The 24,351-nt window shown below is 38.9% G+C and overlaps 1 protein-coding gene across 3 annotated transcripts in view; it reads right to left on the bottom strand.

Annotated features, from left to right (window-relative positions):
- Positions 1 to 24,351, bottom strand: part of LOC129766408 (sodium-dependent serotonin transporter) — a 139,892-nt gene that overhangs the window by 90,245 nt on the left and 25,296 nt on the right. For all 3 annotated transcript variants that reach the window (XM_055766937.1, XM_055766936.1, XM_055766934.1), the window contains one exon: positions 16,013 to 16,356. The gene's annotated coding sequence lies outside the window, so the exon portion shown is untranslated. The remainder of the gene's footprint in view (positions 1 to 16,012; positions 16,357 to 24,351) is intronic.

The raw sequence follows: 24,351 nt of genomic DNA on the forward strand, positions 1-24,351 counted from the left end.
AGAGCATTTAAAATGCGATAATTTATGTAACATAAAAACACATAACATAACATAAAAATACATAAAAATGTAACGAATTGAACATTAATAGAATTTTTTCAAAGAAAAACATGAAAAAGTTGTTGTTCGAAAAACTTTTTCCATGTAAATGTGCCCATCGTCCGATGTATGGAAAACTTGTTGGAAATTTTAAGGGCTATTTATATCTATTTTTACAGAATTTTAAAAGCTTATGTTTTCGAGAAAAATGAATTTTAATTTTCAAAATATTTTTTTCTCAATGAAATTTTTTTTCAAAAAAATTCTTTGGTAAATTTTAATGAAATCCAAAATAATTTCCTACATTCCATTCTTTGACTAAAATTTTGTAAGCAAAACATTTTTTTTTCAGGAGTCTTCATACAAAAATGACTTACATCCGAAAAACTATAACAGATAGAATGTTGACGTCTTCGATCAAAGTTCATATTTTAATAAGATATATAATTTTAATAAATTTTGTCGAATACACTATATCGCTATTTTTTAAGGGCTATTCATATATATATATATATATATATATATATATATATATATATATATATATATATTTTGGAATTTAAAAAAAATACATTTTTGAGAAAAATGAATTTTAATTTTTTAAATAACTTTTTTGTCAGCGAAATTTTTTTCCAAAAAATTTTTGGTATTTTTTTGTGAAAATTTAAATAATTTCCTACATTTCATCCTTTGACATGAATTTTGTAGGTATCATAGTTTTTATGTTATGAATTTTTGTAAAAACTTAAGAAAAAAAATTCGGCTTTTTCCAAAAAGTAGTCTAATTCTTTTTCGAATATTTCAAGTATGCAAAGTTGCTTAAATGACCCATGTTTTTACATCCACAACGTTTCACTGCTATCTGAAATGGTGCTGCCAACGGCCAGTTGAGTTGGCATGAAAATCGTCTAATGTTTAATCCGTAACATTTTTATGTATAAATTATCGCAATTTACATGCTCTGCTAACTTTTCTCTATTTAGAAACATGTCAAGAACATGTTAAACGTGAGAATTTGCACACAAAAATGTTACGAGAAAAACAATATTTTTTCCAGGAATTAAAAAAAAAAACGTTTTTGAGACAAATGGATCTTAATTTTTAAAATAACTTTTTTTTCAGCGAAATTTTTTTCCAAAAAATTTTTGTTATTTTTTGGTCAAAATTTAAACAATTTCCTACATTTCATCCTTTGACATGTAGGTATCATAGTTTTTATGTTGTAATTTTTTTAAGGAAAAAAAAGGCTTTTTCCAGAAAAATAGTCTAATTATTTTTCGAATATTTCAAGTATGCAAAGTTGCTTAAATGACCCATGTACTTACACCCACAACGTTTCACTGCTATCTGAAATGGTGCTGCCAACGGCCACTCGAGTTGGCATGAAATTCGTCTTTAAAGTAATGCTCATTATTAATATATGACCCGTAATCTTGAGTTTCAATGCGTTACTGGAAGTAATAAGTATTAATACAAGACTGATGTGCATCAGTACTATTTTTTTTTAATATCGCCAACTAAATACAGAAACATAATAAAAAAAATTGTTTCGTTACCATATGGCAATCAAAGTATTGAGCTGCATTAGTTGAAAAATAAATCGTTGTTTCTGGCAACAAATTTCAATTTGGCTATCATTGAAGTCAATTTGCAGTTCAACATGGAGTATTTGAATTTCTACCAACCATGCTGTTTGATTGGTTGTTTTTCAAACGTATCATTTACTGACTGAAAATCTTCATACCTCCCATAGTAGGATCTTTCTGATACTTGTAATCTTCCCCTAACGGGGTAGTCTCGGGCTGATCACTCATGTCTTTATGTAATTTCAAGTTGTTCCCTCAAATGGTTCTACTGCCCTTTTGCACACATACAACCTTTAATGAAAAAAAAACAAACAGATTTTTCTAATTTCTGCATAGAATACTTCACACACGGTGGGAATCAACCAAATGCACTTCTGAAAGTGCAACTTTAGTGTCACTTAATTCCCACGCAGAGCCCCTGAAAATATTTCGGTTCAAGGCGCTTTCCGATTATCCCGTTTAATTCTTGCTCCTGACAGGATCATCGAAATGTGTGTCCCTGAGCGTCCGCGGAATAATCGGAGACCGCCCACCCGAAGCCGAACGGTGACTGCCTGCTGATAAGATGGCGGAAAATGTTCCGAGTGTCCAGCCCAAGGCGCGTAGAAGTATATCCTAAGGTGGGCCAACTTACTAGAACCACTCTTCAGCCATCTTGGAAGTCTACTGTGTTTTGTTTGTAAACAAAACACAATACGCTTGTGGCCAAGCTCGCTCGTGATCAGTCCGTCTCTTTCACGCTTCGAGGAAATAAATCCCCTTCTGCTTTCTTCCGTACTGTTTTCATATACCGCTCCCCTGACCAACTTAGTGACGAAACGGCCTCACCTAGTACCATAGACCCGTCTTGGTCCAGCCCACTTGATCGCTAAACTTACGATGGCAGTGCTGCCAGAACTGAGCATCCCACACAGTTACCATATCCAAGAAACAGCAAAAACTTTCTTAGTTTTCCTTTATATGCGTGAAGCTGAACCTTTTCTATTCGGTTTTGAAGAAATTGAAAGGTGAGGAATATGGGATTGGGATATCAAGCAGAAACAAAAAAAAATGAAAACAGGGGAATTAAATTTATATGCTAGACTTCTTCAGAAATGCGCAGCAGACAACGCGAGTTCCTAACATGTAGAAACATAGGGTTGTCTTCCTCAAGGGTAAAGACTTTCCCCAACTGCGTAATTATCTGTACATTGCCAAACTGCAGACGACTAGATGATCATGCAATATTTCATATATGCGGGTGGTGTTAATTTTCCATGACCGCGTTTGGCTGACACCTCATTCTCACAGAATGGAAGCAAACGGAAGTACGAAAAGAGACAACCATTTGTCAACCGTTGATGGACAGCTTGAACATAAAGGGAAACGAATCGGGCAGTGCTGTAAACGGTTTCCGAAATTCGGAATTGTTGTTTGTCATTTTCAAAGCTAAGGAAAGAAAAGGGTTTCTTACATATCCGAACCCGAAATAAATAAATCTTATCAAATAAATATCTTTGGGAGCTGAGACCGACACTGATATTGCACAAGTGCTTCCCGTTAAGTGAACTTTCGCTCTCTTGTGAATGCAGGTTCAATGAATGTGCAGCAATAAAGATACGGGGCTCAACGTGTTAAACATATCTGCCCCATAGTTGACAGCAAAGGGCCTGGCCGGGTAAGGGAGTAAAAAGTGCCCCCAAACCAAATCACCAGCTGTATGGCAAATATTGTATAGAATATTAGATAAGAAATTGCGGCGGTTTATTTTTGAACTTCTATGTGGTTTAACATAGGATCAATGATGAAAAACGTACATTTCCGTTTATTTCACGCCATCCTCAAGAGCCTCGTGATATTAATTTGGAAAAAACTACTGAAGGTGAATGTTACTACGGTGTATCAAGAAAAATTATCAAAAAAAAAATCATCAAAAATTCAAATACTAAAAAAATATTGAAATTTTGAATTTTTTTTTTTTGGTTCTAGAGATTCAGTACTACTCTAATTCATATTTAAATGTGTTCCTACGGGTTTTCTAGATATGTGTGTTTTTTCAGATTTTTTTCAGTGTTGTACGGTACAAAAAAAATTTGATGTATATTTCCAAAGGGAAAAACAAGCAAACAGATTAAACAGCTCTAGTAATGTAACACTCTCCAGACTAGGAATTATATTTTCAGCTTTCGCTTATAATCAGATAAGAGTGTATAGATCACGTTGGCCATGCTTCACTGTCAATTTTTCGTAAATTTGTAAAAATGTCGTCGAACGAAAAAGAGCGTTGTGAATTAATCCTGTGCACTTATTTTGAGAATCCGGAGTTGTCACATCGGGACATCGGTAAGATGCTGGGAATCGTCCAATCCACGGTCAGCAGAGTACTAAAACGATACTTCGAGAACCTAACCATCGACCGGAAGGTGAAGAACGGCAAAAATGGATGCTCCGTCAGTGAAAAAGATCACAAGCGCGTAGTTAAGCAGTTTAGACGTGATCCGAGAAGTTCGGTCCGGGATGTCGCCAATAAGCTGACAAGTTCAGTTTGTCAAGTTCATTCGTCCAGCGGACCAAGCAGCGGGAGAGCCTGCGTACATACAAGGTTCAGAAGGCTCCTGACCGCGACGAAAGGCAAAACATGGTGGGGAAGACGCGAGCCCGGAAGCTGTACACCGAAATGCTGACGAAGCCGCATTGCCTGGTAATGGACGACGAAACCTACGTCAAAGCGGACTTTCGTCAGCTGCCGGGCCTGTTGTTCTTCTCCGCAAAGGACAAATTCAGCGTTCCGGAGGAGATTCGCAAGCAGAAACTATCCAAGTTTGCCAAAAAGTACATGGTGTGGCAAGCGATCTGCTCTTGCGGAAAGCGGAGCGCCCCCTTCGTGATGACCGGCACGGTAAACGGGCAGGTTTACCTTAAGGAGTGCCTACAGAAGCGCTTACTACCACTATTGAAGCAGCACGAGGGCCCGACCATCTTCTGGCCGGATCTCGCTTCGTGCCACTATTCAAAGGACGTGTTGGAGTGGTACGAAGCCAACGGGGTCACCTTCGTGCCAAAGGAAATGAACCCGCCCAACGCGCCGGAGCTTCGCCCAATAGAGAAATATTGGGCGATTATGAAGCAGGCCCTTCGGAAGAACCCAAAAGTTGTCAAATCGGAGGCGGACTTCAAGAGAAAATGGATTTCTGTTCAAAAAAAACGCAACCTGACGTTGTACAGAACCTTATGGACGGGGTAAAGAGGAAGGTGCGAGCATACGGGCTTGGGCTCGAAGTATGAATAAAAAGAAAATGCCAAAAGTTGTTTAAGAGTTCATATTTTACTGTCTAAAATTTTCAAAAGGATCGGTCTACTGGGCAAATTTCTACAGCGTTATTTCCGTGATGCAATTTGATGTGACACACACTTTACGGCTTTTTTGTTTTGCTTTCTCAACCAAAACTGAACTCATTTATTTGATCCTGACATGGTCGATAGCCTGCGAACGGGACTTCATGAAAACTAATTCCTGACCTTCCAGTTGTTGAAGGATGTCGTTATGCATATGTGCAGCTTTTCCCATCCGAAACTAAAAAACTAGGAGTGGGTTACATAAGTTATGTAACCGCAAGTTTAACGTAGGAATACCATTGGCATTCATTTGTTTGAAGTTGCATCTAGATCGATTCTCAATAAAGGGATGAATGGATATTTTGGTTTCGCTTGGAATTGTCTTGCGTCTGTTCAAATATATGAATAATCTTTCGTTTGTGGTCTTTTTTTATGTTCAACACTCAAATCATCAAGACAGGCTTATTCAATCCTCCGTACATCCGGAATATTTTTTCCGTGATATAAAAAAAAATCATCACGGGAACACCTAGTTAACTGCCCAAATGTGTGAGAAACCATATTTTACCTCTTGGGTGCATTCACAAGAACACGATTTTGCATGTCTGTTCATTACGGCAGTAATAGTGAAACTGACAGAGGTTGGCCAGCCGACGCATCATGTATCATGCATCAACCGCAGACCAATCGAGACTGAAATGAAATGAAGTTATCGCTATTCATAATGATTTAAACAATTTACTTGCGAAGCAGTTGAGCAGTTGAAATATTGAAACAAGTTTTTATGGGCAATAAGTAAAAAAAACATCTTTCGAAAATATTTTATTTTTCGAAAATCCAACTGAGCGAACGTGTCAGAAGGGGTTTGAACGGTTAAAAAGTGGTAACTTTGACTTGGAAGACGAATAACGTTCCGGACCACCAAAAAAGTTTTAAAATGAAGAATTGGAGGCTTTACTCGATCAAGATCCGTCACAAACGCAACAAGAACTTACAGATACACTTGTAGTAGCTCAGCAAACCATATTCGATCGTTTCAAACAATGGGAATGATCTGAAAGATAGGACATTGAGTGCCGTATGAATTGAAGCCACGAGACGTCGAACGCCGTTTTTCCACGTGTGAACAGCTGCTCCAACGGTATAAAAGAAAGGGTTTTTTGCATCGAATCGTTACTGGTGATGAAAAGTGAGTCCTAAATCCTAAACGTCGGGAAACGTATGAATACCCCGGCCATACATCAACATCAACGGCCGCGCGGAATATTCACGGCCAGAAGGTTATGCTGTCTATTTGGTGGGACCAGCTGGGTGTGGTGTACTGTGAGCTGCTAAAACCTAATAAAACCATTACGGGGGACCTCTACCGACACAATTGATGCGTTTGAGCCGTGCACTGAAGGAAAAACGGCCACAATACGAGCAAAGACACGATAAAGTTATTGACGTAGAACTACGTCTTTCATTAAGGGTGCCAAATCAGAAAACAGGTCACGTTTTATGAAATAAAGTTAACGTTAATAACTATTTTTGCTGCGAACGGATTTTCACGATTTGCATACCAATCAAATCGGAAATATTCTAAGATTTGTTTGATATGATATACATTACTATCCCAAAGTCTGTATATGGTTGAAATTGATGAAAATTAGAAGCAATCTCATTTCCCCATACATTTATGCTGACCATTTATGTGCTCTCCCGAACAGAGCTGTCAATATCGAGCAACTTATCGACGAACAACGAAGGGGAAATCGTAAGATTTAAAGTCTCCGTGAACAAAGAATAGAAGAATAACGAAGGGGAATATTTGCCTAGATTATAAACAGTAGATCTCGCTGAGGCAAACGTTCATTCTTCTTGAGGACACCGACTAGACAACACCGTTGCTGAGCGAGCTGAACCGCGAAAGATCGAGTGCCGAGGGCAATTTGGGTGGAGGAGTAATACGAGGAAAGAGTAGAGTTTTCGAAGGACATTTTTGAAGGCTAGAGATGAATGAACCAAAGATGTTTAAAGTCTCTTTAATTCAACAAGGGAAGGGAAGGAAAGGAAAAGAAGCAATGAACATCGCTTGTTCTTCCTTCTTTTGCGCCATCACATGTATTCGTTTCTGACTGAGCTGTGGACGTGACCAAGACACTCACTCGCTGATGTTTCTAGCATTGCAATCATTGCATCAAACTGACGCCATTGCATTAATGTTTTGAGCTAAACAATTGTGTAGGGAATCATCAAGCTGGGCATCGGCTCACCGAGAAAATAAATGTTCTGGAATTGTGTCTGTGATTTGCTTTAGCGTGCCAGTAGCACCACATTCTCCACCAATGATGACAGCTACGCTAATCGAGAACGGCAATATTAACAAAAAGGGCTTCTGTGGAGAAGAGCGTAAAACGGAGATAAGTGTGTGTATATTTAGTTGCTTCAAGTCACCGATATATGGATATTTGTGTGCGTACGTGCGTGCTTCATAACTCGTACGCAAAAATAGTGCATCTTCGCTACGCTGAAACCTCATTCGTATCTCCTCCCGTGCACATTGATGGTGCAAATTATGCCGCAGTTAACATTGTTTGTTTTCCGTCATCATAAAAGCTTCGTTGGTGCTTTTGACATTTCATCAATGCATTGAACTGACGCTATGGCGGAGCAGGCGTTAAGGTTGTGGGACTACCAAGGATCTTGAACGTCGTGCTGGAATGTTATAAGCTATTTGGGTTCGCGTGCCAGTCGCAAAACTGCCTTCAACTAGGATTGAATTTGCGCTAATCTTGATCATAAGCAATGCTGCTCTTTTCGAGATTGTTGAGATTAACAGAAAGAGATCATTTCGTTTATTTAGTTTAGAATTTTGTATGTGATTTGGTTTGGCAGTAGCAAAACTTTCTCCACTAACGACATATATAAAATAACAGCGTAGTTCTACGTCAACAATGCGGTCGTGTCTTGGACACAACCTCCTATAATTTTTTTTGCAGCACGACAATACTCGGCCGCATGTCACGAAACCGGTCAAAACATACTTGGACCGTCGAAATGGGAGGTTCTATCTATCCCAGCCGCTTTATTCTCCAGACATTGTTCCGTCCGATTTCTACCTTTTTCGATCGATGCAACATGGCCTGGTTGACCAGCACTTCTCCAATTTTGATGAAGTCAAAAATTGGATCAATACGTGGTTAGCCGACAAACCGGCCGATTATTTCCACGAAGTGATCCGTGAATTGCCAGAAAGGTGAGAAAAAGTTGTGGCTAGCGATGGGCAATACTTTGAATATTAATTTTGTTACCTTTTTTGCAGAATAAAGAATAAAATTTTTGAAAAAAAAAAACGAAAAAACTTACCGGTACTCCTCTTATATACAACCATTCCATGCGTTTCCAAGGGGAAAAATGATTTTTCGGACCACCAGTTAACTTTGAAAAATCATATCTCAAAAACGAAAAAAAATGCATTTCTGAAATCGAGATATGTTATGTAAGACATCCTCATTTTTCAAGAAAAATATAAAAAATAAAGCGCCCTCTAGTCCAAAGCGATGAATACGATAAAAAACAAATGCAATCGATAATTACGAAAATTAAATCCATTTTTTTTGCAAGTTCAATTTTGTTTTAATAAAAAGCTAGCTCATTGGCTTCATTTAGATATGTCGATAATCTAAACCGGCTCAGTGGTTCTGAAGTTATGAATTTGTGAAATAAGTCAGTTTCGGAAAAAAGTGGGGAAAAAATTATTTTTCGGACCACCCTAAAATGGAAATGGTCACCCCAACGAAAAAATAAAAAATATGGGTCAATTTTTTTGCCGTAAAGAACAAAATTACCTCTTTTCATCGAAATCTGAGAACCACTATATCGGTTTGGCATGGAATGGCTGTATATATACAAAATATACATATACAAAGTATACAATAAAATACAAAAGACAATCTTACGTGCATCGCAATCTTACGTGCATGCAGAAAATATCAATGAATTTAAAAAAAATAACGATAAAAGACATTTCTACAGATCCGCACCCTTTTACGGACATTTCCTCATTTTTAACAGACTTTCACATATTTTTAAAAGACTTTTTTCAAAAATCATCTGGCAACTCTTCGTTCCACTTTTTATCGAATGTTTTCAAATCGCAGTAGTAAACATTTACGTGACTGTGACTTCGTTTGTTTTTATTTCGTTCGGAGAAATATTATATCAGGGAAAGTGGACATTAAAAATCGATGCTCAGTGAAAGGCTGCCCGAATGCGAGTTTTATCATATACCCTCGGAAACGCCATTTCCGACCGGGGAATTTCAAAGCCTTGGTTTAAGCCGAGCGGTCTGGCAATCAACCAACAAATTTATCGAGAAGAGTGCCTCGATAAAATCCTGCTTCCTGAACGAACATCACGCGGATGGGAAGAACGTCTTCTGGCCGGACAAGGCGTCTTCCCATTACGCCAAGAAGACGCTGGCGTATCTTGAGGAGAAAAAGATACCGTTCGTGCCGAAAGATCGTAACCCAACAAACTTGCCCCAGTGCCGCCCAATAGAGGATTTCTTTGGCTCACTCAGTGCCCTAGTGTAGAAAAACAATTGGAGGACACGAAGCCAAGGACACGAAGCAACTGACTACAAGAATCCGGAAAATGGACGTAAGTGCCGTACAACGTTCTTGTGAGAGCATCGCGACAAAGTTGCGTCGAACAGCAGACCACGGCCCTTACTCAAACATCCGTTAGTTCCGAATAAGGGTTCCCGTATCTGTGGAGTAAGTACGATGTTTCAATTATTGAAAACCAAAAGAGTAGCAAACACAACACAAAATACACATTTCAGGTTTATTTTGATAGAAATACATCGTTACATTTCAACCGGAAAAGAAACCTCGTGAGAAACCGTAATGTCTTCTCCACAATTAGGCCGGTAGTTGACTCAGAAGATAACGTCCATCATTAACACGAAGCGCAGATTGCTCTACCGTTATAAGTATTCGTCACCGGGACTAGCGGATCATAATTAAGCGGATTTAATTCGGTCAGCTTCACTAGCAAAGCTGTTTTCACCGACGTTAGGATAAAACGTTTTCAAAACATTTCGCTTTTGCTATGTATGTACGTATCGAAATTCGCCAATGTCGAATTTTGCTCCCACATTAAAATCTTGGAGTGAACTAAGCGTTTTTTTTTTTTTTTTAATTCGTTTATTTTTACAGGCTCAGTTACTTAAGTTTAAAGGAGCCGAATTCTTAAATATATTTTAAAACTATATATATATATATAGAAACAATTTTCTTACATCTATGGTTAGTAAGGTGGAAAACCGATTACTCGCGGTGTGCTCGAGTTTAGAAGGGTGACATATTTTTAGGAGAAGGATGGGATATAAGGAAATAGTAACAATGTTGATGAGCACTCAATTCTTAAATCTATTCGTATATCTATAGTTTATTTACATTTCAACTTATTCTACTATTTATAGCAAGGGGACGAATTACCCGCAAAGGAAGGAAAGGAGGGTATAAGGATGTAGGGACAATCACACACGAAGATCTATAGCTTTAAGGAAAACATATATATGGGACATGTAATCAAGGTCTAACCGAGCCAACACATCTCTCACCGGCACATTGGGCTGTCTTCCTCGGGCCCGAAGGGAGTTTTCTAAATTCGATCTGGTGACCAGATACACCTCGCACGACCAAACAATGTGCTCGATGTCGTGATAACCTTGGCCACAAACGCAGAGATTGCTGCTGGCAAGATTGAAACGAAAGAGTAGTGCATCTAACGAACAGTGATTGGACATGAGTCGGGAGAAGGTGCGGATAAAGTTCCGACTCAAGTCTAGACTTTTGAACCACGGTTTGAGGCTAACCTTAGGGATAATCGAGTGAAACCACCGGCCCAATTCATCTTCATTCCACTTGCGTTGCCAGTTAGCGATGGTATTTTTGCGAACTAAAGAATAAAATTCATTGAAGGCGATTTGACGCTGATAAATATCGCCTTCAATTTCACCTACCTTTGCCAATGAGTCAGCCCTCTCATTACCCGGAATTGAGCAATGTGAAGGGACCCAGACAAAGGTAATGACATAACAGCGTCTGGATAAAGCACTCAAAATTTCTCGTATTCTCTCAAGGAAGTACGGCGAGTGCTTTTCCGGCCTCACTGAACGGATAGCTTCGACAGAGCTAAGACTATCCGTTACAATGTATTAGTGTTCAACAGGTCGTGAGGCGACGCTGTCCAGCGCCCAGTATATCGCTGCCAATTCAGCAATATATACCGAGCAAGGATTCTGAAGACTGTGTGAGGTGCTAAAAAATACGTTGAACACTCCAAATCCTGTGGACTCATTCATAGAGGACCCATCAGTAAAGTATATATTGTCACAATTGATACGCCCATACTTTGCATTGAAGATTGTAGGAACGAACCCCAATCTAAGATAATCTGGATTTTCATGGATTTTCTCCTTCATGAACAGATCGAAATGTACAGAGGAATTGATGTAGTCAGGAAAACAAACACGGTTGGGAATATACGAAGAAGGAACAACCTGCATAGAGGTGAATTCATGATATGAATTCATGAATCCAGAATGAAAATTTAGCCCGATCAATTGCTCAAAATTTCCGATCACCAATGGATTCATAACCTTACACCGGATGAGAAACCGAAGAGATAATAAATTGAAGCGATCTTTTAGTGGGAGTACGCCTGCCAAAACCTCGAGACTCATGGTATGCGTTGAGGGCATACATCCCAACGCAATACGGAGACAAAGATACTGAATTCGCTCGAGTTTAATGAGGTGTGTTTTGGCAGCTGATTGAAAACAGAAACTGCCATACTCCATCACTGAGAGAATAGTTGTTCGATACAACATAATAAGATCTTCGGGATGGGCTCCCCACCAGGTGCCGGTAATTGTACGGAGAAAGTTTATTCTTTGTTGACATTTTTTACTCAGATACCTAATATGGGCCCCCCAAGTACATTTGGAGTCGAACCAGACCCCAAGATACTTGAATGACATAGCATGAGTGATCGGTTTACCCAAAAGTTGAAGCTTTGGTTTTGCTGGTCTATGCTTCCTAGAAAAAACCACCATCTCTGTTTTCTCCGTGGAGAATTCGATCCCTAGCCCAATGGCCCAGGTTGAAAAATTGTTCAAAGTATCTTGTAAGGGTCCTTGCAGGTCGGATTCGTTTGATCCTACGACAGACACCACTCCATCATCTGCAAGTTGTCTTAGGCTGCAATTTTGTGTAAGGCAATTGTCGATGTCGCTTACATAGAAGTTGTACAAAAGGGGGCTTAAACATGAGCCCTGGGGGAGTCCCATGTAAGAGACCCGACTTACTGCCGAATCTCCGTGAGAAAAGTTCAAATGTTTCTCACAAAGCAAGTTATATAACATATTATTCAATAGAGGCGGCAGACCCCGAGAGTGTAATTTGTCTGACAAAACCTCTATTGAAACAGAATCAAAGGCCCCCTTTATGTCCAAGAATACTGAAGCCATTTGTTTTTTTTCGGCGTAAGCCATTTGAATTTCTGAAGAAAGCAACGCAAGACAATCATTCGTCCCCTTGCCCCTGCGGAACCCATATTGTGTATCTGAGAGTAGGCCATTCGTTTCAACCCATCGATCGAGGCGAAACAAGATCATTTTCTCCAACAATTTCCGTATACAAGACAGCATTGCTATTGGGCGGTACGAATTGAAGTCGGACGCGGGTTTTCCGGGTTTTTGAATAGCTATAACTCGTACTTGTCTCCAATCATCGGGAACAATATTATTCTCCAGAAACTGATTGAATAAGTTCAACAAGCGATGTTTCGCCACATCAGGGAGATTTTTCAGCAAGTTGAACTTAATTCTATCCGATCCCGGAGCAGCATTGTTTCATGAAAGGAGAGCAAGAGAGAATTCTACCATCGAAAACTCGGAATCAAGATCGCACCTATCTTGTGGTATATCTCGAACAATTTTTTGCACATGAGCGGAATCAGGACAAACCTTCCGTGCAAAATTCAAAATCCATCGATGTGAATATTCCTCGCTTTCATTGGATGAAGAGCGATTTCTCATGTTTCGAGCCACTTTCCATAATTTTTTCATTGACGTTTCTCGTGACAAACCACCCACGAAATTTCGCCAATAAGCACGTTTTTTCCCTTTGATCAAGTTTTTAAATTGATTTTCAAGGTCCAAATACGTCTGAAAATTTTCAGGGGTTCCACGTTTCCGAAAAGCTTTAAATGCATTCGATTTTTCTACATAAAGCTTGGAACATATGCTATCCCACCATAGATTGGGAGGCCTTCGACGAATAGTGGAACCTGGGATGGGTTTCGTTTGAGCGCGAACCGCGCTGTCATAGATCAAACGAGAAAGGAAGTTATACTCCTCCAATGGAGGTAAACCATCTCTGGAATTGATGGCTAGAGCAATCGCGTCCATATATTTTTTCCAGTCAATGTGTCTTGTGAGGTCATATGCCATGTTTATAGATTCAGAAGAATTCGACCCAATGGTGATGGAAATTTTGATTGGCAAGTGATCACTACCGTTAGGGTCCTGGATTACATTCCACTTGCAATCTAACGATAGTGAATTCGAGCAAAGCGAGAGGTCAAGAGCACTTGGTTTAGCAGGAGGTTTAGGAACACGTGTTGTTTCCCCAGTATTCAAAACGGTCATATTGAAGCTGTTACAAAGATCATATATCAACGATGAACGATTGTCGTCGTACTGTTCCCCCCAGGCAGTTCCATGAGAGTTGAAGTCTCCCAATATCAATCGTGGCTCAGGAAGGAGTGAGCACATGTCATCAAGTTGTTTGCGGCTAACCGCAGCTCTCGGAGGCCAATACAAGCTGAGGTCTTTGCCTCTGATGTTTGCATGACAAGCAACAGCTTCGATCCCTCCAATAGGTGGAAGGTCAATTCGAAAAAATGAGTGGCACTTATTGATCCCCAATAGTACCCCTCCGTATCTGTCATCACGGTCCAAGCGTATAATATTGAAATCATGGAAAGAGAGATCATCTCGCGAAGAAAGCCAAGTTTCAGACAGAGCAAAAACATCACAATTGAACTTATGAATTAAAAATTTGAATGTATCCAATTTAGGGATAAGACTACGACAATTCCACTGTAAAACAGTGATATCTCCGACCTCTCTATTTGAATTAGACATCAAGAGAGATAATCATTGCAAGGAGGGGCCATGTTTGCATCAATTGTTGCAAAATTGTCTTTAATACTGGAAGCATTGAGATGACAATGGTTCTGATGGAGTCGGAAACATTAAAACACTTGAAGATTTGATCCAAAAGGTCAGACAACTTTATAAATCCCGATTGGGAAGTTGAGCTGGACGGAAAAACAGGGACAGTTGGGGTTTTTGATGTCCCCTCGAGTGCTGGGTCGTTCGAAGGTGAACTATTCCCACGAAAGCCAGGAGGAACCTGATTTTGCTTGTCCGCTGCACTCGATTTTTTAGGCAAGCTAACTGGGGGTATCACCGGGGGGACTTGTTCTTGAACTTTGGGAGTGGTCACATTTTTGCGCCGGGGATTCCCTTTGAAAATAAACGGTGTGCCCCCGCTAGCTGTGTCCGCTTCCATTTCATCAACTGGCAACGTGGAAAAGATATTGTGTGTTGAGATTGGTTGTTGTTGTTGTTGGGCCAGTGGAGAAGCGCGAACTAAGCGTTATTCGTAGATTGTTTATATTCTGTCAGGTTCTGATACCTTGCAATATAAGATGCTCTTTCAAAGATGCAATGGTCAATTGAAAAATTGACGGAAAAATGTAGTTCGTTCATTTTATAAGTTTCATTATTTTTGCCTTTGATAACAATACCTTTTTGGGGGTCTTCGTAGCCACTCGGTTACGCGTTCGCTTACTAAGCGATCGATCGTGAGTTCAAACTCAGGGCCCTCAATTTGACCATCTTTGTGTTGTTATAGAATAACTACGTCCACGCGACCATCATCAGCGATTGAGATCGATCCACGGTGGAACAAAGATCGATTCATCCATACAACTGCTCTGCTCTGCATGAAACATCGGGCTGCTGTTCTATAAATAACCCAACAATGATCAATATCAACTGTCTCCGCTGTCCGGTCTGCTGAACAATGGAAGAACAGATAGAATACCCTTACGCCTAAATGGCTACTACAGTGTAATTTACCACAATGTAATGGAACGGAAAACCTAACGCCTAAATGGCTACTACTACTACTGTTTAATTTACAATTTATAGAAACATGAATATATGTACATGTACACGATAAAAACCCGGCTCTGTTACAGATAAAATGCTAATGAGTCTAATAAATAAATAAATGGGATAAAAAAAAAACAATACCTTTTTCATAGTGTTGATTATCATAAGAAAAATAACGTTCCTGATCAATGGATCATTTTTGACATTTCAATTGGATCTTTTTTGACAGCCGTTTTGATTCTGTCCGCACTACCTAGGTCGTAACTATCAACGAGAATTCTGTATGCGAAATGTTGTCAATAAAGAAGTGTAAAAGCATAGAAGATTTCTCGCAAATATTCACAAAAAATAACCTGCCATAAAAATTGTTCACACGTGACAATACACTGAATTTTCCTCATACTTCCATATAAACGTTTAACCATCTCCAACTACACGCACAAAGTCCTCATAACGTCATCTGTTGGTCAACAACAAAGAAAGATTTAACTTTTCCGTTACTTCATCGGACACTGCACGGGATCAAGAAAATCTAGATGCTTTGAAAAATAATAAAGAATGCCACCAACTTTGGTTCATGAAGCAACTTCCGTATTTCAGACTAGAAAACTAGGAGATGAATTGAATACAGTTGTAAGGGGAAGTGAAAATAGTTTAAGCAGCAGTAATTAATTAATAGATACAGTAACATCTCCATCGAGGTGTGTTTCTTGTTCTTGTACCGTATAGTAACATATCATGGTTACAGTTTACAATGCAAACTCTCATATACCAAACTTGCTAATAGTGGCTTAAAAGTTTACTTACACAACATCTTGGAACAAAAACTTACCTCTAAATGACAAAAGTTGGAACGAGTGCGTCTTGCTCCCCTTCACATCTGCTCGGTTGACTGCAGCAAAAAAAAAACGTCCCAACCTCAAAATGGGAAACCACCTTCCTTTGAGTAGTTTTTCACTCTTAACTTCTTAACTTTCCCTCTGCAGACCGCCCGGGAAACGGACAGAGGCCGTTTGGGGTTGTGGGTTGGCCCACTCTCGTCCGTTGTACCGCTGCTCGCCGAAAGGGCAGATTCTAATCTCGTGTGCTATCGCTACCGACGCTGGTCCTCTCATTATTACCTGACGATGTCATTGCGATTGGATGGCGCGACTGTTGGCGTCGGAGCATCCCTCCCTGCGGAACGGGCCAGCGGTGAAGGAAGGAATACAGAGAGGGAGAGAAAAAAAAAGAAACATCAGTCCTATGATATCGTTTTGCTGCGGTCGAGGAAAAAAGAAATTGCCCTCGGAACGGATGCCCTCAGCCTTCTCGATCTAAGCATCACTTTTATTTTTTCGTCGGGATCTTCCGATGCCGATGCCTCTAATAACATCTTCATCGCTCGCTCAAGATGAAAGGCAATTGTGCGTTAAAATAGGAAATCGTTTGTTTGGCTGCATTTGCGTGAAACGATGAACGGAAAACGGTGGGAAAATTACAATGAACAAGTTTTTTTCTGTGCTGTGCGATTGTGGCAAAAATGGAGGCGCATTGTGACTCGCCTTGTGAACGAATTTGGCTTCACAACCGGCGCTGGACGGCTGTAAAAATGTAGATTTCATGCTAAATTATCTCCTATCTTCATTACGAATCGCGAAACAAGAAGCATTAACTCAAAAGAAATTGAGTACTTCAAATATTTATTTTCCTTCAGGTGAAAACGATTCCCCATCAGTCAGCATGTAGTGTAAATATATTCATTTGAACTGGACCCGTTTTTTCTTGTTTCAATCACGTTCTTTTGAATACCTCTCAAATTCTTTTTCATCCCTCAGAGAAAATCATTCTCTTCAACATTACATCCCCGGATGTTGAGAAAACATTTCGTTTCCCTTTTGCGCCATTCACCGGATAAGTCAATAGAAATAGTTTTTTTTTCATTGCTCCAATATTCTACCAGTAATTTGTATTGAGTTTGAATAATCTCCTTACATCAGATAGAATCAATAATTTATTATATGTAACAAGAAGAAAGCACAAACTTGCCGGACAAATGAGTTGTGAAGTTCCTTCTGCCAAAGTGCTGAAACATCACAGTTAAAACTAAAATCTACAGCTGTCTGAAAGATCTTCATCAATCCATCGCATAACAATGACAACGGATATCAGTCGGAAGTTGTCTAACGCAGACGACCTTTATGATGCGTTAGTAAATAATGAATTTCACCAGCTACTTCTATTACACACAATTTGCGGGATGATAAATTTCCTGCACCGAGCCTCCTGGATGCCGTTTCAAATGCTGAATCCTCTCCGTTATCAATTTCTCCATAATTCACCGTTCACTTCCTTGTAAAATTAATTGCCTTTCACGTCGCCACATTTCGATGACTACCTGGTTACCTTTCCGGCGCTAATAGACCGAACGTAATTCATTTGAGGACAATCGGTTATCGGTTCTCGGGAGGAGGAACAGTTGTAATCCGTAATCGTTTGCAAATTTTCATGTTCACGATTGTGCTGTCCCCCCACACAAAGCTTCAACGCAATCAAGTGGTTGCAGTTTATTTCCACATTGCACGTTTATTCCGCTTAATATTTAGTACTTGAAGCAGATTTGGAAAAAAATATTTTCACTCACAATTTATGTTGACGATAAACAAAAGTGGATTATTAAAAAAATATGTATTTTTCCCTTGTCAGAGGGAAATTCGTTCTTCACAATATATCGGAGAATAATCCGATAGATTTTTCCGACATCTGCACTATATTTGGATTTGAAGGCTGAAAATTTAATTAATATGTCTCCACGCATCATTTCCACACGAGATGACCTCCGATATCACATTTATTCAACTAAAAGTGGTCGGGATTTAATTTGATTAAACCCAGAAGCGAAATTGGGCTTATCCACTTTCACTTTCACCTACCGCGTGACACGTTTGATGCTGCACGAGTTTATTTGCAGGAGGCGCAACAGGAAATCGATTAGAGACAGCCGCGAAATCAATTGACCAAAAGAACATTGAATTCACATTTGCGCCAGAAAACCGCGCGCGTTGTTATCGGAAACCGATCGCTCGGTGATTGACACACATCGCATGCTAAAACAACGAAAAAAAAGGTACGCAATAAATTGGTCAGTGCAAAGTGTTGGTGGGGGTATATCGGCGGTCTCGTGTTCTTGCTTCGATCGAAGATAACGACCGAAAACCGTTCGCTTTGACCATCCGCCCTCTGTCAAAACAATGACTTCGCAAGCTCTCGCTCTCCTCGGACACTTTAATGGGTACATGTTTGGGAGACTGGTCGAACACATGTCTTATGAGTTCGCGAATAAATCAGATGGATTACCACGCGACTGTGTTATCACTTCACGCGACCACATCACAACTTTCGATAAGATAGGCGTCTCCAGGATCCAATGATTGATCCGCACGCAACGAAACAATAAGTTTAATTGATTAGTCACCGATTTATCGAACCTGTTTGGTTCGCTTTACACTTATGACGTTTTAATAGAATCCAATGCAGTTTCAACCAGAAATAACAAGATTTATCCACAAACAAAAATAGCTGGTAATGTTTGTAGTGATTGAAATTATTGACAGTCCCATTTTCAATACAACTCAATAGACGAATTTCATGCCAACTCAATTGGCCATTGGCAGCACCAGTGACCAGTTTTTGCATACTTCAAATCTTCAAAAAAGAATAAGACTACTTTTTGAAAAGCTTTTTGATTCAAACAAAGTTCTAAATAAACGATGAAATACACTGAAGTCGCTTTTTACGCGGGTTTTAGAATTTACGTGGATTATGGAATTTACGCGGTTTTTTACGCATAATTCGGAATTTACGGTGTTTTTTACGCATAATTCGGAATTTACGTGGTTTTTTTTTACGCGGCACGTATCAACCGCGTAAAAATTCAATATGCTAATTGATGTGACTTTTCACGAAATAAGTTTGTATTGTATCACTGATTAGTTTGATTAGCTGAGAAATAAAAGAAGATACAGGTAGCACGACTGAAGCATGCAAAAATATCAGGTGATTGATGGTGATCAATTGTTAGAATATGGGTTGCATTTTAAACTAATAATTCACTTTATGTTAGATTTTTACACCGATTTTGAAAATTACCCGGCTTATTTTTACGCGGATTTTGGAATTTACGCGGTTTTTTCGCGAATTTCGGAATTTACGCGGTTTTCTTTTACGCGGCACGTATCCCCCGCATAAAAAGCGACTCCAGTGTATAGTAAATTGTTAAATTTTTAAAAAAATGTTTTTTTATTGCACTGAAAAAAAACTGTTTTAAAAATTGAAATTTTTTTTTTTCAAAAACGTATTTTTTTAGAATTTTTAAAAAAATTAATTATATGAATAGGCCTTATAATTTCTATCAAGTCACCCATATATCAGAAGATGGGTACTTTTACAGGGAAAACATTTTTCTAACAACAACATTATTATTATTATTTTTTATTTGAAAAAATCACAACTAATCCTAATTTTGTTTAAAGTCAAGATAGCGATGTAGTGTACTTGACAATGTTTTAGGTATTGTTAAACTAATCACTTTTGTCGAAGACGTCAATAGAAGATGTCACACCGCAATGCAATTTTGATCTCAATGTTTACAGTGTTTGTTCTCAAGTCCGATATGAAGTCTAGATGAAGAGATTCATCGCGTCGATATTCCCGTCAAGAAAGAAGAGTGTTTATTAGGATGCCAATGAAAATGGTCATCTCGTATTTCAAACAGTTACCCCATAAAAATGTTCACCATCTCAAAAAACACACTATACAAAATATCAGCTCAATCGGATTTAAGGGAGAGTGGCGCAAAGCGGTCATAGTTTGAGTTTTTTGAAAATCGAAAAATCTCCCTAGAGGGGAGTAATGGAAATTGGGGTTTTCGATTTTTTTTTATGCCAAATGTCTTAAAATTGCATTACTTGTCAAGATTTACTGCGATCTAAATTTTTTTTTATAAAATTTTTTTTTTCTGTGTTTGGTCGATTTTTTCTCTGAAAAGTCGATTTTTGAGAAAAAATTTTTTTTCTAGATAACTGTAAATCCTGATGTGTCATCCAATTTTACGACATTTGACACCAAACAAAAATTTTCGAAAACCCCGATTTCCTTTACTCCCCTCTAGGGAGATTTTTCGATTTTCAAAAAACTCAAACTATGACCGCTTTGCGCCACTCTCCCTTTAATCCGATTCAGCTGATATTTTGTATAGTGTGTTTTTTGAGATGGTGAACAGTTTTATGGGGTAACGGTTTGAAATACGAGATGACCATTTTCATTGGCATCCTAATAAACACTCTTCACTTGACGGGAATATCGACGCGATGAATCTCTTCATCTAGACTTCATATCGGACTTGAGAACAAACACTGTAAACACTGAGATCAAAATTGCATTGCGGTGTGACATCTTCTGTTTCTATTCTCCCTTGGGTGGTTTTTCGATTTTCCCAAAACTCAAACTTTGACCGCTGTGCGCCACTCTCCCTTAAGTCCGATTGAGCTGAAATTTTGCATAGGGTGTATTTTTGAGATGGTGAACATTTTGTATAGGGTAACTATTTGAAATTTTAGGGTCGATTTTTTCCCTAATGTTTATTTAGACAGTCATTCCATGGCAAAAGTGGTTCTCAGATTTTCGTGAAAAGTGGCAATTTTGTTCCTTATCGCAAAATATTACACACGTTTTTTTTTATTTCTTAATTAGGGTGCCCATTTTCGTTTAAGGATCACATTGTCACATATGATGGCGCGCTCATTCCCATGTTGTCAAATATAGGATGACCAAAATTTTTGGTTAAATTAAAATTATAAGTTTTTGACGTGGGACTACGTCTAACCGGAATATATGGGGGGTAAAATGAGAACCTAACCACAGAACATGCAGGAAAAAATGAAAGATTTCGAATGCTTATAACTCGAACATTTCTTACTAGATCGGAAAGATGTTTGCATCGATTGATAGGGAATATTTCTACGCATCTATCGCAATTAATAAAATGTCATTCTTCATTAGATAAACAATTGAATAACTGTAAAATGTAAAGCGTTATCTAAACGCCCTAACTGCCTCGTTTTGATTGGCCCGATTTACAGCTTCCCCAACACAGCCATCAAAACCAAGCAGCATTGGGGAAATCAACATTGCAAATACATGAAAGTAGGGAGAGCTTTTGCTCCCACAGAAATGTGTTCCCTAACAGAGATTTCAAAACTATGGTGCCTGGAGAAAATCAGCATTGCAAATTCATGCAAGTCGGGAGCAGTTTTGTTCCGACTGAAATGTGTTTCCCTAAGACAGTCTTCTAATCCATGGAGCGTGGGGAAATTGGCATTGCAAATACGTGCAGGTGTTTGCCTAACACAGACTTCAAAACCACCCAGCAAACATTAAGTCGTATGAATAGCTATAATTGGAGGCGATATACATACAACCAAGACACATTTGTACGATATATGATGCATATAACTAGCATATACAAGCAAAAGTGGAGGCGATATACGTATATGCCATATTTTGTACGCATATAAAGCCGTATATAACGATATGCGATGCTTTTTGGACTGATATGCGATTTTATCCGACAATGTTACCACTCAATCCATCGATGACATGGAAAATCGTGTTTTTGCCTTTTATACGTGTTTAGATATACATGATCCATATTTTGATTGATATTTTATGCGATTGTGATTTGATACGAATTCATATGTAACTTATCATGTGCAAAGTTATACGATTTAATGTTTGCTGGGCAAGGTGTCTGGGGAAAACGGCTTTGCAAATAAATGCAAACTGCGAATACTTTTGTACTCGCTTGCCTTTGTGCAGACTAGAATATGTTTTTCTAACACGGTCTTCTAAACTTAGGAACCTGGAAAAATCGTGCATACACTAGAGGCGAATGAACTTTCAAGTTTCAAGCAAATTCGCGTTTCGAGAAGTACGTACACTTGAGAGATGCAAACTTCAAAGGGAAATGTAAAATAAAATGATTTGATAATTCTTCCGTTCACATATTTTGTCCTAGGCATCATACCAAACGTAAAATGACTGTCATTAAATTTACTTGTAACGAAGGGCATAATCTATAACAATGCATTAATTGACCTTACATGGCATCTGTTCAATCTTTTTACCCACGAAGCAAATATATTGAATTCAATTGAATACGGAAATTGTTGCATTCAATCAAGAATTTAATCAATACAAACAAATAATTGCTAAGCTAAGGTAGTCCCACGTCAACCTTGCGATTATATCATAGATATAACCCACTCATTTTATGCTTATAGATAGAGGTAAACATGGTTTGATAATGTTATAGTCCCAGTTATTTTAATCAACCTTGTAGAACAAAGTTGTTTTCTATCATTTTATATAACCGATTTAGCGCTTTTTTCCTAAGTTGATGACCATAAAAATCGTGTTTTTTTGCTTTAACTTTTAGATTTAAAATTAAACATGAAAACAGTCATAATTTTAATTTAGTTTACTCAAATACCAAAAATTAAATACTTTTGATACTTTTACCTTATGTAGAGTCAATGTGCCCTTTAGAATGGTGCCGATAAACATTTTTTATGTTTTCCTCAGAAAGAACCACACACAAATTTTTCATTTCTTTCTGAATTATAGTGACATTCAACACTTTTGGTTGGTTCGTCACTCTACTTCCATTTCGGAAGAATGTCAGAAGCGAAAACTGAGTTCGTGACCTTTAGCGTGAGAGGTACGGATGTTGCCACTACGCCAGATTGTCTTCTCAATGGCAAGGAGAGTGTTATGAGTTATCAAGACAAGTTCTTCATAACAAAATGTTTATCTTAGTAGGCTCTGAAAGTCGTCCAATAACAGTTTTCATGCAGAATTTGAATTAAAAAAGTTGGACAAGAAACTTGTTTTTTCATGGTAACCCTAATGTAACCTAGAATATTGTTTTACAAAGTTGATTAAAATAATTGGAGCTATAACATTGTCGAACTATGTTTACTATTTTTGTATAAAGTTAAGAAAGTTATATAGGGTTGGGGAAAAAGAAATGTCGTATTTCTGATCGAAATTTGACGCTTTATTGAACATACTTAAAATAATCCAATTTAAGTCAAATATGCGCCGTTTTGTTCGCAAACTTGTTGCCATTTAGAAGGCAACTTCATTATCCCCCTCCTTATTTGCAAAAAAAACTCAGACAGTCAGTTTTCGCAAGCCTCTTTTGAGGCCAACTTAGTATCACCAAGAGCGTTTTGCATGGACTGCAAGAGATGATAATCACTTGGAGCCAGGTCCGGACTATACGGTGGGTGCAATAGGACATCCCATCCGAGCTCCCGTAGCTTCTGGCGGGTAATCACAGATGTGTGAGGCCGAGCGTTGTCCTGGTGGAAAACAACACCATTCCTATTGATCATTTTTGGCCGCTTCTGGTCAATCGCCTGCTTGAAACGGTCAAGTTGCTCACAGTAGAGAACCGAGTTGAGGGTCTGGCCATAGTTGAGCAGCTTATAGTGGATGATTCCCTTCCAATCCCACCAAACACATAGCAAAACCTTCCTGGCCGTCAATCAGGGCTTGGTGATGGTTTGGGCCGGCTCACCGCGCTTCGACTACGACTTCTTTCGCTTTAGGTTGTCGTACGTGATCCACTTTTCATCACCAGTCACCATCTTCTTCAAAAATGGGTCAAGTTCGTTCCGTTCCAGCAGCGCATCGCAGGCGTTGATTCGGTCTAAAAGATTTTTATTTGAGTCAACTCGTGTGGCTCCCATACATCCAGCTTTTCTTGGAATTCAATCTTCTGCAAATGGTTCCAAACGGTTTTATGGTCTATACCCAGTTCCTGGCTCACATGCCGGTCTACTTGAATGATTTCAACGATTTTATCGGTTTCCACGACGATTGGCCTACCAGTACGGGGTGTATCTTCGACAGCCACTACACCAGAACGAAATCGATCAAACCAACGCTGTGCTGTGCGAATCGTTACAGTATCGGGTCCATAAACTACACGATTTTTTTCGGCCGCCTTCGTTTCACCTCGCAGGTAGTAAAAACGTAAAATATGACGAATTTCTTGCTTGGTGGACTCCATGTTTGACGCGCTATAACTTGAGACTGAAAAGGACAATCACAACACTGTCAAAATGA

Source organism: Toxorhynchites rutilus, chromosome 2 (genome assembly GCF_029784135.1).
Source record: "Toxorhynchites rutilus septentrionalis strain SRP chromosome 2, ASM2978413v1, whole genome shotgun sequence".
Classification (NCBI taxonomy): domain Eukaryota; kingdom Metazoa; phylum Arthropoda; class Insecta; order Diptera; family Culicidae; genus Toxorhynchites; species Toxorhynchites rutilus.